This window comes from Paramisgurnus dabryanus, chromosome 19, assembly GCF_030506205.2.
Source record: "Paramisgurnus dabryanus chromosome 19, PD_genome_1.1, whole genome shotgun sequence".
Lineage (NCBI taxonomy): Eukaryota > Metazoa > Chordata > Actinopteri > Cypriniformes > Cobitidae > Paramisgurnus > Paramisgurnus dabryanus.
Genome location: NC_133355.1, coordinates 1,350,993 through 1,367,057, shown reverse-complemented (window position 1 = coordinate 1,367,057; position 16,065 = coordinate 1,350,993). Strand labels below are relative to the sequence as shown.

Below are 16,065 nucleotides of genomic sequence, written 5' to 3'. Positions count from 1 at the left end.
TAATGCATTTTATACTGTACAAACTGTATAATTTATTCCCCTTACCTACCCCATTCCCTAACCCCAACCATCACAGAAAACATTTTGATACTTTACATTTTCAAGAAACATCATTTTGTTTGATTTATAAGCTTGTTTCCTCATGGGGACGTCAAAATGTCCCCACAAGGTCACAAAAATACTGGTATTCCTATCTTTGTGGGGACAATTGGTCCCCACAACGTGATAATTACCAGGTACACACACACACACACACACACACACACACACACACACACACACACACACACATATATATAATCCTTGAGAAACTTACGGTATTCTCTTAAAAATGTTGTGTCTCATCACATCCCTAATAATCATATAGATAAAAGTACCTTTATAAAAGGAGAGTTGATCTGTAACTGTAGTGAGGTTGGCTGTTAGTTTTCTTTCCATGACTGCAGAAAAATGAATCAACAATAAAGCAAGCATATTATAATATTTTCACTACACATTTCTGTTATTAAAAACAGATTTATGTGTTTTAGTGTTTTTTTACTGACTTGTGGCATTAATCTCTTGAGTTGACAGTTTCATTAAATCCCTTTGGTTCTGTACATGCAGTGATTCAAAATCTCCAAGCTGATTATTATCTTATTAGAAAAGAAAAAACAACACCAACAACAGTAATGTGGCTGTAGGACAACAACACTAAGTTTATTGACAGCGAGTAAAGATTTAATATCAGTTATACTCACACAGGACCCCCAAAACACAAAGACCACCAACAGCAAGAACAACAGAGACGCAGAGAACCAACAGAAGAACTTTAATCCACTTAGATTGAGTCACATCTCTCTTCTGATGGACTCCTGCTGGATCACCTGAAGTAATGATTAAATTACAGTTTTATTTGACTATTAAACCAATAAAAGCCTATCTAAAACTAAAATAACCATGACAAACTATGTATCGTTGGAGTGCTCTAAGAGTGTAGTTTTTCATATTTCATCAAACAAGTTTAATAGGAAGAGGAATTTAGTTAAATATCACTGAGCCACAGGTGGTTCCAGATTGTAATTACATATTTATAACACTAGTATCCTACTCTTAACCTAAATAATTTTGACAAGCTATATATCATTGGAAAGCACTAAGAGATTTTTATATTTCACCCCTGATTTGCAAAGAGAATGTTGTAGTTACAGTTATTTAAAAAAGTTTCTGACCCTCATTAGTTATAATATTTATGACAAAAATCTTGAATACCTCTTTGTAGTTTTCTTTTTATTATTATTATTTGCCCATAGAATTACTTTGACAATAACAGTATCAGGGTACAGTAATGTTATGTATAACAAGACAGTGGTAGGAAAATCTGAAAAAATTAATGAAAATGACTATATAAAGGTAGATATAGGAAAAAAATAAAAAAGCCAAAGGAAGTACACAATTTTGAAATATTAACACCACCTCACATTATTGTAATAGTTGTAAGTATGAGATAAAGGGGAAAAAAATGATCATGTGTAGTGATTAGAAAAACCTTTTCATATATTCCCAAAGGGGAGACCAGAGCAGCCAAAATTGTTCAGATATTTACAGTTTCACAGTTTATCAGTGAGCTCTTCGTAGTTTTCTAATATATAAGCATTTGATGATAGAAATTATGTATTGTCGGTAAATCTTGTTTAATAAAATAAACTTAAACTGCTGTAAATATTTTATTTATTTAATAAAAAAAGAAACCTGATCTCACGAATTTCCATGGCATAGTCACGGAATTTTTTGCTCATTTTTCCATGGCATTCTCACGGATCTCCGCATATTTCCGTGGCCCTGCAACGGACTTTCTTTTCCGTGGCATTCTCACGGATTGGTTACTAAACTGTTTTGTCCTGTTTTCTTACCATTGTCGCTTCGGTTTAGGGTTAGATTTACATAAAATGACATCCTTACCCAAACCTAACTCTAACCCCAACGCCAGGCGACAACTGATTAAAGTTTAGAAAATATAAAAGAATACATCAGATAAAGTAGTATAAACAAATAGTTAAAGTGACATACTAACCCAAACACCAAATCTAACCCTAAACCAATTTAAGACAATGGTTTGAAATTAGGAAAAAGCAGTTGAGTAACCAATCCGTGAGAATGCCATGGAAAAGAAAGTCCGTGGCAGGGCCAAGGAAATATGCGGAGATCCGTGAGAACGACACGGAAAAATGACGGAACTTTGTGAGATCATGTTGAAAAAAAGAGACCAAGATAAGGCTTCTAGACAAAAAAATGCCAGAATTATATTGTTTTAAAGGTGCACAACATTCAAACCCCCCCACTCAGAAAGGGGTGTGACAGTTAAGGGGTTAATTGTATCATCAAAAGTAATGGTAAATATCAATATTGCAGGTCTTTTATGTTAAAGTATTGACTAAATTAATAAATGATTTCATAGGCATTATAAAAGATGCCTTCATTTATAAGCTTATCATCAGCCTGCTTTTATAGAGCCATTCACACAGGAAGTGTACTTGTATCCTCCAAACCCCCAATGGAACAGACAGGAAGAGAGTTATCAGAAGACAAGTTTTGATGTTTCTCTGACATTTACTTTCAGATTAAATCCCGCAGCATAGAGTTTTGTGTTGTAATCTACGAGATCTCTTTTAGATCAGTTGAGCCCTGTAATGTTTTATTTAATTGTTTTGTTTTCTCTTTTGCTAATATCACTTTAATTGCCCCTTTGTACATAAACTAATGTCAAAATATGAATTGTCTATAACATTGTTTATGAATACTGGTAAGCACATAAAAATGAGCATTATTAGGCAATGTACTAAATGATCAGTGTCTCCTAAAAGTAAAATAAAACGTTCTGTTACCTCAGTCAAACCACTGAAATCAAATTGGACAGTAAATAATGACTTCCATTAAAAAAGTAAATGTTGTTCATTCTTACCCTTACAGTAAAAGGCTTCATTGATTGATAAATCTATGAACTCTGTATTTTCATAGGTTGTGTCCATGTTACCGAGCTGCCAGCAAACTTCACTTTAGGAAAGGAAGTTGACCTCTTTATGTATTTTATACAAACCCACAAAGGAAATGAAACAAATGAGTGAGGAAAAAGGATCGTTCACTTGTCATTATTGATTCCCCCACTGTAGGTCGATTGGTAGAGCACTGTGTTCGGACCTCAAAGGTTATGAGTTTAATTATCAAGGAACAAATTAAATGTGTACACTGTATACATTGAATGAAATTATAGCCTACTGCAGGGGTTCTCAACCTTTTACAAGCTGGGCCCCCCCAAAGCAGGTTCATTGCAGTTGGGCCACCCCACACCGATCGATCGATCGATAGACAGATAGACAGATAGACAGATAGATATATAGAAAGATAGCTCTTCATACTGTTGTTTGCCAGCACCTCGGCACACACGACACACTGAGGTCTCATTTCAGCCGTGACGGTAAACCCAAACTGCAGGAATGCTTCATCCATTTTTGTTATGTGTTTTCAATATTAAAGTTTAGGCAATATGTAAGTGTTCATGTGTGTGACTATGTTGAGAGACGTATCGGGGGACAGGGGCTAATCAGCGGGACTTAGGCACAATCGTTAATAAAACCAACAAAATAATTATTTTGCAGACAATTCAGATTTTATTTTAATACATAACGATTGTAGTCTTTCGTGTAGCAGTTAAAAAAATACTGGCTAGGGCTGAGATTTGATCTAATAAAAAAAAAAATTGGGATTAGTCTTTGAAAAGACTGTTGGGGTTTTGTTTGTAAAGGACGGGAACGGCGGTGGCCATATGCGATTCATTTGCAGCCTGGACGCGGAGGGGTTTGTGTCTCCTCTCTGCTCTGACTGCAGTGCAAGGCTACTGAAGGCTGGGGTATAGACATTGCTAATGTGTCGTCATCATGACGTATTCCCAGTGGTGAATGCAAAGCATTTTGGGAATCCGCGACACAAACGTACAGGCGCCAGACTTCTTTGCATGGAGGGAAGGACACAGTGTTCAAAATGCCGTCTACTTGCTGTGTTATAAACTGGAATAGTCGTTCTCATGATAAGTGCAATAAAGCTTTAGAACGGAAAATCCTTTTATCGTTTTCAAAAGTGGAAAAATATTAGTACAAGCCATGTTTCAGAAATGACAAAAAGGCGACGAATGGCATGGATAGCAGCAGTAAGGAGACCTAAGATAAAATATTTTTTAATAATAAAGGCATAGAACCAGTTTATTAGTGCACTGACGACAATTTTGTATAATTATTTAATAATTTAATTAATAAAAAGACTGAGATATGTTTGGTAATTGTATCTGAACGAAATTGAAATTAATTTGGTATATTTCATATCAATATATTTGTTTCCCTTAAAATTTTAATTAACACTAACTTTATTCTCATCTTAATTATAAAAATGTATTTCTGTATAAAATAATATTACCAATTAAAACACATTTGAGAGAGAGAGAGAGAGAGAGAGAGAGAGAGAGAGAGAGAGAGAGAGAGAGAGAGAGAGAGAGAGAGTTTTTGGTTAAGTTACAGTTTGACAAGTTTACAGTTTGACAAAAGCACAATGTTTGGTTGAGTGTACAAATATGTGTAAACACATTGCAGTTTGAATGATGTCCTGTATAACCAAAATGACGGAGTTTGTTTTCATGTTTCCTGTTCAATCGCACTCGCGCCTCTCTCTCTCTCTCTCTCACTCTTCTTCTTCTTCTTCTTCTTCCTTTATTTCTTAACGCCATTCCAGCATGTACGGCTATATTCATGACGAGAATCAGGTAATCCATACACAAGTTTTATTCCGACACGTTGATTCATACACAAGTAAAAGTCGCTGGATTATGACATTTTGGAGATATTGCTGTTACAACAACAATTTATTGTTATTAATTAACAATATAAATGTATTTAAACATGTTTGTGTGAGCGTGGCTGCGTGCGTGCGTATTCTTTAAAAAACATTTTCTTTTTAGACGTTCATCATTAATAACTTAATAGTCTTGAAGTTTGTTAAGATGGTGTACAACAATTGCATCTAGATGTTAAACAACCAAGAAAACAGCCCTGATCTTGTCTTTTCAGTCATATTTCGATATGGTTACAAGACAGCAAACATAGTAAATAACTTCATAAGAAGTAGGCCTACTCTTGGGTTTTACAGTTCAAATCACTTACATTTTAGACGAAATATTGACTGTTTTGGTCTATTTTAGCAGCGAAAATAGATCTGATGAATCCACACAAAAATCACAGCATAGCGCGTCTCACAGCAACACTCAGGGGCTGTTTACACTTGGTATTAAGATGTGTTTTCATCGATCGGATCACAAGTGGACGAGAGAGACACATTACGTTTACACCTGGTATTTAAATCCGTCTCTTTTGTCCACATTCGACCACTTCTGTCCTGAATACTGTGAGGGGATGGTCTGTGAGACGGTGGGCGAGTCTCTCTGCTGTCATTCAAACGCGAGCGGGAGTAATTATGAGTTTATATGGACGCAAAAAATAATATTATGTCGGAGTCCACTGCTTGTTTAGCAAGTAAACGTGCTGCACAGGGTTTTGTACGTGTGTATGTAAGAGCTTTCTCTGAATTTTCATCGCAATTGATGAAATAGGATCGCGCAACTTTCACACGCTTTTAAAACGAAACTACGGAGATCAGCCGCTTTAGGTTTAGCATGTTCACGTCAGAAGTCAAAAAAAACCTTGTGTTTAATACTTCAGATTAGATAAATGGGCGGAGAGAAGGCGGTCGCGTGTGGCTGTTCGAACACATTCAACCACATATGCGTTCCGAGACTCCAAAGCGATCCGATCGAAAGTGGTTTAGACTACCTCTGGATGTGGTTGAAAGTGGTCGAAAGTGGACGAGCTCAAAAAGTTTTGAACACCGTTTACACCTGGCATTAACGTCGTCCACTTGTGATCTGATCGACGAAAACGCATGTTAAAGCAACACTATGTAGTTTTTCAACCTTAAATAACGTCTCTAAAATTATTTCAGTGATAGAACAACTCTTAACTAGACAAATTCTACTGCTGCTGCAACCTGAGCAGCCTCCTAGCTGCTACAAGCACACTCCGAAAGTCGAGGTGGAGGGTAGAGCACACAGCCCCACCCCTCCCCCTGCCTGCAAAAGAGTGTCTGATACCAGGCACTGTTGCACTTTTCAACCACATGGGGGAGCCGTAAGTCAATTTTACATGGAAACTACATTGTGTTGCTTTAAGTGTAAACAGCCTCTCAGTCGTGCTTTTAATGATTCAGTGATTTGAACGAATCGGTTAAGTCAAAGATTTAATGACCCATTCACAAACATCCGTCTCATTCTTGATGAATCGGCCATTTGAACGAATCGCTTGAATGAACGACTCAATGACTCGTTTAATAAAAACGCTTATCACCTGTATCTCCGCGCTCACCAGTCCAAACACATTTTTAAAAAAATCATCAGTTATGTATATACAAAATGATAACTTTGATGCCAGTAGTTTAGTGATAAAAAAGTATTTTTTTTTAGATTGTATTTTTCCCTCCTATCCTGTAGTCACTCACGCCCCCCGCGATAGTGTTGGCGCCCCCCACTGGTTGAGAACCACTGGCCTACTGTGTCCCAATCCTGGTCCTCGGGTACCCCCTTCCCGAAAGTTTTAGATGTCTCCTTATTTAAAACACCTGATTAAACTCATGTCTTGTCCTCTAGCCATAAGTTTTGGATATTTTACTAACAACTCCCATAATGAAAACAGGATTGTCATAGATTGCTGTTATCAATAGCTTCAGAAAACTCTGTCCTGGAAGGAAGTCGGTAAGTAAATGAGTCAGGAAGTAATGACACCCAAAAATGATTATACCAATGTTATTGTATTCATCTCAGCACACGAGACTAGGCATGGGCCGGTTTAAAGGAGTGAACAAAACGAGAACCCAAACGCGGACACGAAAGATACAAAAATAATAATTTATTGAATACAAAACATTAGGGCTGTTCCGAATACCATTTTTTGAGCTTCGAAGCTCTAGTAGAAATAAAATCGAATATTCGAAGCCTCGGAAGGAGGGGCTGAACATATTTTTTCTCTTTAATAAAGGCAGGAATCTGTGTGTGTGTATGTGTGTCTGTCTATCCACAGTTTTATTATGTGGCGGATGTGTTGCTGGGAACTCAAGGGAGTGTAGTGCATTTTTTTCGTGCAATATGGACATTTGACACTTCTAGAATTAATAAACTTTAAAAATACTACAGAACAGCACAAGCCGGAAGCGGCGTGCCTGTCATGCGTCATGCGAGAACAGCATTAGTGAAACAAAACACAAGACCAATACTTTTAATAAGGTAGCCTATTTTCTAACAACATTTGTCTAACAAACAAACATTCCCGTATCAGAAATTAGCAGCACAGTAATTACTGACAACGTAGGGTAGGCTATTTAAATAAAACAACGAAAATAAATGAACGAAGTTCAACAAACTGTAATAAAACTTGAGCATACTTTCAAAATCAAGTTTATTTATTATAACACTTACACCATCCAATATGTTTTTATCATCAGAACAATAATGAAGATATTTTGCAGAAACCCCAGTGCTCCGTCATGCAAGTCAACCAATCCGCACACTTTAAGAGCTAAAGCATATATATCCAATACAAAAGTAATCCCCCATATCTCCGTGTGACATATTGACGTCTTGTGAAGCAAATCAATCAGTTTTTGCAAGAAACTGAACGTTATTTACAACACTATTAGCGTGAATGCCAAAGCAGGAAGCGCGCTTTCCGTTCGAGGCGATCTCTTCTTCTACTGGTAGAGTTTGATGGCTGTTGGCTATGGATGTTGGTCTCTCTGCGCCACCTACAGAGCGGGAGTGTGAAGCGCACTTCCTGCTTGGCAAAAGCTCTGCATTAACGCTGAAAAATATTTATATATATATTCGAATCTCAAAACTGAAAATCGAATGTCAACCCACCGAACGAATATTCGAATATTCGAATTTTCTGGTCCAGCCCTACAAAACATAAAACAACATGAAACAAAACCTCAATACAAACGACAAACTAGATTTAACTTGACATAAAACTTGACACTAAACCATACACTAAACTAGACTAGACTAGACTAGACTAGACTAGACTAGGCATAGATCGATAAACAAGACTTACGAGTAGTAGGACAAATGCACGAGTAAAGAACATCAAACACAAGAGCCGTTTCTCAAAACCAAGTACGCCGAACTCGGACTTGTGTCCTTCGTAGTTCGAACTTGCAAGTTCAGACTCGGAAGAATGAACTCCTGACGCAAAATGCATTCTGGGAAACTTCGCTGTCATAAGTCCACACAAGTCTCCTCTGATGCATCCTCGATAAAATGGGCGGATCAAGAACACATCCGGGGATTTTATGTGAACTTGGGCTTGATGCGAACTTTGAATTGGAACAGTACTTAGGCCGCGACTGATGACGTTTCACAAGTCCACAAGAACACAAGTACAGACAAGAACGCATATTGAGAAACGGCTAAGGACTTTAAATAGGGAAAAAATTAATTACAGACACCTGAAACAAATGACAAGTAAGTGATCGGGGAAAAAGTGACGAGACCCGGGAAATGTGTGGTCAGAATAAATCAATACTAAAACCCTGCATCACCCACATAAAACATGGTACTGCCAGAACCCTGTCACAAGACCAGATAAATACCAAGACAAGATTCTGACAGGATCCTGACAGTAAGGTTTTAAAGAGTCAAAGTTTCGAAACCACTAAAATTTTCTGTGATACCATTTTCAAGGTGTAAGCTGTGTTAAAACAAAATTAAGTTAAATAATTAAGTCATGTAATTGATTTGATGTTTACATTTAATATTATTAATATTAATACATTTTAATTGTATAATTTTTATATATTTTTTGAAATAATATTAGCATTTAAGGCCTTATTTTTGCCTGGCATACATGTTGCTTAAAAATAAAATGTATTGTGTCCAGTTGAAAGTTGTTGTTTGTATATGCAGACATTTGAAAATAACACATTTTAGTGTTGCAATGGCAATACTGCAATACCGTGAAACCCTGGTATTTTGCTTAAGGTTATCATACCCCCAAAATTTATCAACAAAATTAAACCTCTCTTGGCACAAAACACATCTTGAGCTTTTTTTTTATATATTTTTACATTATGAGTTGAAGATCATTCATTGATCAATCAAATCTAATTTAATCTTGTACACCGAGCAAAATATTCTGCCGGTTAAAAATGCCACACTCTTTTTAAACTGAGATGTTTGTGATCGATCTCTGACATTCAGGTTAATAAAGGACAAGCCAAATTAAAAACATACAGCTTTCTTCCCAGTTCTGCTTTTTTGGTCTCTGTTTTGTAAGATAACAGCAGTGTTGCCTAATTATCCTGTGCACATAGTTATAATGTACGTGTCTGCTACTTTTATGACTTTGAAAATGCTTCTTTGCCTTTAAATTTACAAACAAATAAAAGTTGTATATCTTTGACATTAATTACAATTGATGACTGTTTTTCATTCATGATTTAGAAAAAAGACTACTAATCCATCATATGCGTATGTGACATAATATTTAGTTCTACAGATATACTTCTTCAGTAAGAACTAGGGATGCATCGAAATGAAAATTCTTGGCCGAAAACCGAAAATGAGGAAACCAAGGCCGAAAAACTGAAACACCGAAATAAATTATTATGCCAATTATTAGTACAAATGCATTTATGGCTATCACTGTGTACTAACTTTACTAGGGGTGTGTGACAGATCACAGAACTCACGGTTCAGATCACATTACAGTTTTTGAGGCACGGATCGGATTATTTTTCAGATCAGCAAAAAGGGGGTGGGGAAAATCTAATAACAAATAAAGAAATTACAAACATTTATAAAAAAGAACAAAGCTGCACATTAATAAGGGCTAACATTAGCATTAGGAACAGAAATCGAATTAAATGAGTCATAACACTGTCTTTATTGTATAAATTAAATATATTATTATTTTTAGAGCTATTTGTCTCTTTGTTAGACTTCAGTAGGTTAATTGAGGTTACTGTCTCTTTAAATAAGCAGAGACTGGTTTATGACTGTAATCTATACATACACTTAACGTCTGGACCGGCGGACCGCATGTGCCTCTGTGCGTACGGACAACTTTAGCGCCTTTTGCGGTTAAATACATCCACGCCCCATACATGTTGCTTCAGACAAGCACGTGCAGGTCGCGGTTTCTGTTTGCGTCATCACAACATTTCGGCCGTATTGTTTCGGTGATAAAAGTCTTTCGGCCGAAAGCCGAAAATGCTCTTTTGGGCCATTTTTGGCCGAAAATTTTCGGTGGCCGAATATTCGGTGCATCCCTAGTAAGAACCACCAAACCAAGTTTGTAAACTGTCGTTTTTTGAATCCTCCATCAGGTTCACAATATCTGACCCAGGCATCTCATAATATAATGAAGCGATTATGTAGAAAACAGTACATCACAAAAAATGACTTTGGCTGGGTTTTCACAGAATGGATCACATACAGTTATGAAGTTTGGTTGTGCTAGACAAAAAATATGTCACGGACTGGAGTAATATGAGTTTTTTTATTTTGTCAAATTGATATTATAAATGATAAACAGATTACAGTGTCTTTCAAACTGTATAATGTTAATGCAAAACCACACTTGACCTTGGTATAAAAAACATGCCTTTATTTAATACGATTTAAATGCACAATACAGAGAGACGTGTAAAGATCCTCAATATAAGATAGAAACTGTCACTATAGTCATCACTAAAGTGCAATGAACTTTATTTCACAGATGAACTTTTTCTTGTATTCGCAAGATGTGTCAAACCAAGAGTTTAAAAATTCACGGTTAAATCCCAGACAGACACAGTCCTCTCCAGATGGATTATCTCCAGTCCAGTTATCCGGCTGGTTACTGAACCGGAACCTTTAGAAGAACAAATAAACACTTTGAGAAACATAACATTTTGCTTTAAATAAAATTGAATTGAATAAGTAGCACATTGTTACTTTTGATCCTGTCAGCTTGGACGAAAGTAACACACACTTTTATCCAAAGTGACCAAAAGTAACTTCAAGTTAATAAAGTATCAAAGAAAGGGAAAAAATGATGTATTAAGGTTTAAAAATACAATGAGCATATTTTTCAGAGATGTCAAAGTAGCTTTGGGATCAATTTGCTAAAGATGCTGTCATAGTTTGGAATGCAGATGTAATCAGGGCTCGGAGAAAATTGCTTTGTTACTTTCGTCCAGCATTAGTTTCACCCCTGTTCTCCCGTAATTGTTTTTCATGAGGATGTCTGTAAAAGTTAATTTGCACGGCTCCTCTGTAATAAAATTCATGCATTCGGATGAGGATAAATTATGACTTGCAGCTTTAATGACTGCATGCATTCAGTGTTGTATTAATTAAACCTGATGATTCACTTTAGTGAAGTGATAAACAAAACATAAAGCTCTTACTTTACTCCGGTTTCTTCAAGACTTTGATCATTCACCCAAACCCATGAATGACGATCGACCTTCAGTCTTCAGATCATTAAGACCGATCCAGTGAGTCTCTTTAATTTTAGACACCAGGAAATCCTAAAGTTGAACATTGAGCGGTACTGCTGTTATTCAAACAAAACGTTTCTTTTATCCTTTTTAAAGTTAATGCACAACATTTGATCACTTACATGTACAGCTTTGCTGTTGATGGTGACCAGATGAGCTTTCAATGTATACAGAAATTATGAGCCTCAAACCAAGTCATCTTTTCAGAAGAGAAGAAATAACACTTTCCACCGTATGCTGTCCAGCCCTCTTCACAAAGCTTACAAGATGAAGCATTAAACGCTGAAGCAAAACATTATAAACAAAACTATAAATAAAAACAGCCCACAGGTATATCATCCTATACTGTAGATGTAATGCAGTGCAGACAAGACAACAATGTACCATATAACAAATATTTTAATCTTAAGACTTTAAGAAACTTTATATGAATGTATTTTTTAGTTCTTAGATTTTTGTTGTTATAACCCAGTGTCCGTATAACCATATTTCTGGAGAAATGTTTCATTTCAATATGTACTGCACTACTATTTTGTCGAAATGACAATAAAAGCTACTTGACTCAACTTCCAGTTCAGCAGTGGATCTTGATGCAGACTATAAATAAAAGTTGGATCAACTGAAAAAATTGCTTACATTTTTCCCTCAAAGTGAGAACATTTAAGTAAAAAAAAACTTGAAGTTGAAAATGTTTAAATATTTTAGATGTTACCAATTGAAGCAATTTTTTTGATTTTTTTTCACCTTAAATTTTCTGCTTAAAGTGAAAAACTGAATTTTTTAGTTGTTACCAATTAAAGTAACTTTTCATTTTTACAGTGCAGATGATACAGTGACATCTAGTATCAGATATATTGATCTCACATCTCTACTCTTCAACTGTGAAACTTTGAAGTTTTATTTAATTTAATTACATTTCTTTGGCATTTTAATTTGCGATTTGCATTATTATATATTACACTAAAGTTTAATAAAAATTTTCTTAAGTCATTCCAACTTACTATTTTAAATTTTTACTGTATTTTATTATCAAATTAGCTGAGAGCACTGGACCATTTTTCTTTTCTATTTAGTGTTGCTTTATTCATTAATAAAGTATTACCTGGAGCCTATTAGTTTATTTTTTTTTTTGTCGCTTGTTTAGTTTCTTTACATTGAGCCACATGTTGTTACAATAGCAACTCAAAAAGCATCATCACTAGTCAAATTCAGAATAATAAATTAAAATGATTTGTGAAGCTAATGTGATCAAAACATTTAGGCAGCTAAACAATTCTTACTACTTCTTATATGAATATATTATATATAATATATAATATTTAAATTTCATTTAAAACAAGAGTACAGACAGTCTTTAACTTTGTTGTATTTGTCAAAAAGCTTCACCTCACTTTCTGACATACAAGACTCTAGCAAGAAAAGTGTAGTTTTGAGAAGAGAGGTAGTTTTGGTTTTGTTAGTTAATCAATGTTTTGTTAACATAATATCTTTAAATGTATATATTTATATATTTGCTTACTCTGCTCTGGATCTGCTGGTGGTTTTGTATCATTGTGTTGCTGAATGTCACACAGTCCGAATATACCAACATCTAATGAATAATAAATGCATACAGTATATAAACAAACATATCTGCACAGACACAATGTAAAGACCCCATGATATCAGTAATAAATTAAAGTTTTGTGACTCTTAGCTATATGCTGTTTACCGTTGTACAAAAATCTATTGAATGAGAATATTAAATAAAAAATACATCATTAAACAAACAATCAGTGATATATTCTATAAACAAAATAATAATAAACTGCTATAATTCAGATGATTTAAGATATAATATAAGATACTCACAGAGTAAACTGAGAACACAGATGACACCTAGAGCAAAAACAAGAGAAACACCATCAACTATCAGACCATATTGCTCACTGCTCCACCGGGTCCTCTGTAGTGCTCACCTTCTCCCGGTTGTTTGCATTCTCCAATGGGTCACAGGGTGTGAGGTGCAGTGTAACCAGCTGATCATCATTGCCACTGGAATCCTGGGTCCAACCTGTGCAAGTTAAATCAAGTGTATGTTTTCAAACATAAGAGTTTACCATAAAGCTTGTCTAAACTTGTACTGGCTTGATCATTTAATCACAAATGAATTAGCTTCCTAGTTCCTAAATGATCTGAACAGTTTAATGTTATGTAAGAAATTGTACTTACCAAGACAACGGCTTTATCATTGATGGATGCAATGTTGTGGTTGTCCTTACAACCCATTCCTTCTCGCTTCTCATCAAACTTCTGAAGCTTCTTCTTGAGGCGCAAATCATTTTTGTAGACCCACCTGGCATTATAACAAACAGACAAAGGCCAAACAGACTGACAAAGATGACAGATAACTAAAAGACGGAGGAAAGATTAAGAAATAGAATAAGACTGAAAGACAGATAAAGATATAGACTGGAGAAATGTGTAAAACTATACAAAGAGGATGCAAAAGATTGGACAGATAGAAAATGAGAGAGATAGAGAGAGGGGTTGGCTCTTAAAGGAAAACACAATTGTTTTCCAATATTTTACAATGTTCTTACATTAACTTAGATATATTCCTACATACCTATCTTTTTCAATGAGTGCACTTAATCTTTGTACAGCATGAATGTGTTAACATTTAGCCTAGCCCCATTCATTCCTTAAGATCCAAACAGTTGGATGTCACCAAACATTTCCATGTTTTCCCTATTTAAAGACTGTTACATGAGTAGTTACACAAGAAAAGTATGGTGGCACAAAAAAAATGTGGTGATTTTTAAGCAGATAAAAAATGAGAACTATATTTTATGGTGGAAAAGCACTTCATTTGCAGAAAAATATAGTTAAACCATGTTTACTGTAGTAAAAAACATTTTGCTAGTAATAAATACACCGAAAACCCGTGGTTACTACACTTTTACCATAAAAACCATGGTTAATTTTCATAAGGGTATGGCAATGTCAGTCTAATGCCAAAAAAGGCGTCAATTATTTAAAAAAAAAAACCGTGGATTTTACTTTAAACCACCGTAACTTACCTAGACACTGATTTGCACGCAATGAGAGAATCCATGTCAATTACGCGTATTGAAGAAGAAATCATCCAATCGCAAAGAGGACTGGCTCAGACTCCATGGCAACAGAAGCAGAGGATTCTGGGCAATGCAGGCGTCCGGAACTGTCTTAAATTTTTTACAATCAAAGTGGAAACTAAATTGATGGCCATAACATTGTATTGTTGAATTATCAAGCAGACGTTAGTATTTATGTGTTTGAGAAAAGATTATGATATTAATCTGCAGCGGGCCCACGGGTAGTTTTAGCTGGTGCCTTCACCATAGTAGCGGTCGATGAGGCTCATGGGTAATGTAGTATTTACAGTTCTATTTGACACACCAAAACCGATGGGAAATTATTATTTCTCATATAATAAACGGCAACATTTTAAAGGGATTGTGTTGTGTATTTGTCACTAGATGGCACTGTAGGCTGTATGTTATTTATAGAAGCTGCATCTATGATAATCTTGATGAAACAAAGTAACGTTAATCAGTTTGAGTCCATACCTGTAAAATGAAATATGACCCTCAGTCACAGTCATTGATAAATCTCATGCATGGTTGTCATGAAAGCACTTGAGTAATGTTTTTATGGGTTTTACGCGGCGATATGAGCCACTGAGGTTGGTATTCATTCATACGTGACGCCTGGGGGCGACCTCGTGCAGAGACCGTCCACATTTGACGCACGAACAACAGCTTGAATCCGTTTCCTCATGGTGCCCATATAAGGGCATAGCCACCCTACTGCTAAAACCAATGGCTAAACATGCACATAAAGATGTTTTGACGGATAAAACAAGAAGACAGTAAACGCGATTGGGATTATATATGGTGTATCTGTGTTTTTACAGTCATGTCGGGTATTTTAATAAACAATACAGTATATTTATTATAATGCAACATTTATCAAAACAGCCTTTAGTAGTTTGAACTCTAAAGAATAAGTGTTAATTCTGTTTTATTTTGCAATCCGAAGCCACATCAGCTCACATATGGTTATCTAAAACACTCGACTTCTGTTATAAAGTCAGTATAGCAAAAACCTGTTTTAATCCCACCAGTTGTCCTGTTTTGATGGTGTGCTAAGCTAGTATGTGATAGTAATGATAAAAACACTATTAATAGATCGTTGTCAGTAATTATAATAATAACAAAGAATGATAATTAGACGCTATATCCAGTCTGAAGACTTAATTTTTGTGATAACTGTTTTGAAAATCTGATAGTTCACCACTAGGGGGAGTTGATCACAAATGAGCAGTGTCTAATATGGTTTAGGTGAACTTGGGTCAGTTTTATTATGCAAGTTCATAAAACATTTATGCTTCTGAATGATTATGCCACCAGTTTGCCTACTTTTTGTTTATAG

General features: G+C 35.5%; 1 protein-coding gene and 2 long non-coding RNA genes across 3 annotated transcripts in view; all 3 read right to left on the bottom strand.

Annotated features, from left to right (window-relative positions):
* Positions 1 to 377: 377 nt before the first annotated feature.
* LOC135775162 (CD209 antigen-like protein A) overlaps positions 378 to 16,065 on the bottom strand; it is a 214,706-nt gene continuing 199,018 nt past the window's right edge. Inside the window, exons 2-4 of the transcript XR_012335508.1 lie at positions 741 to 866; positions 546 to 635; positions 378 to 440 (exon numbers count right to left, since the gene is read on the bottom strand). The gene's annotated coding sequence lies outside the window, so the exon portion shown is untranslated. The remainder of the gene's footprint in view (positions 441 to 545; positions 636 to 740; positions 867 to 16,065) is intronic.
* On the bottom strand, positions 10,738 to 12,159 carry LOC135771477 (uncharacterized). Its single transcript, XR_010542917.2, has 3 exons — positions 11,733 to 12,159; positions 11,518 to 11,640; positions 10,738 to 10,979 (listed from the first exon to the last, which is right to left on the bottom strand). It is a non-coding gene; the product is annotated as an uncharacterized lncRNA (long non-coding RNA).
* LOC135771483 (uncharacterized) lies at positions 12,946 to 13,526 on the bottom strand. Its single transcript, XR_010542918.2, has 3 exons — positions 13,462 to 13,526; positions 13,130 to 13,201; positions 12,946 to 13,019 (listed from the first exon to the last, which is right to left on the bottom strand). It is a non-coding gene; the product is annotated as an uncharacterized lncRNA (long non-coding RNA).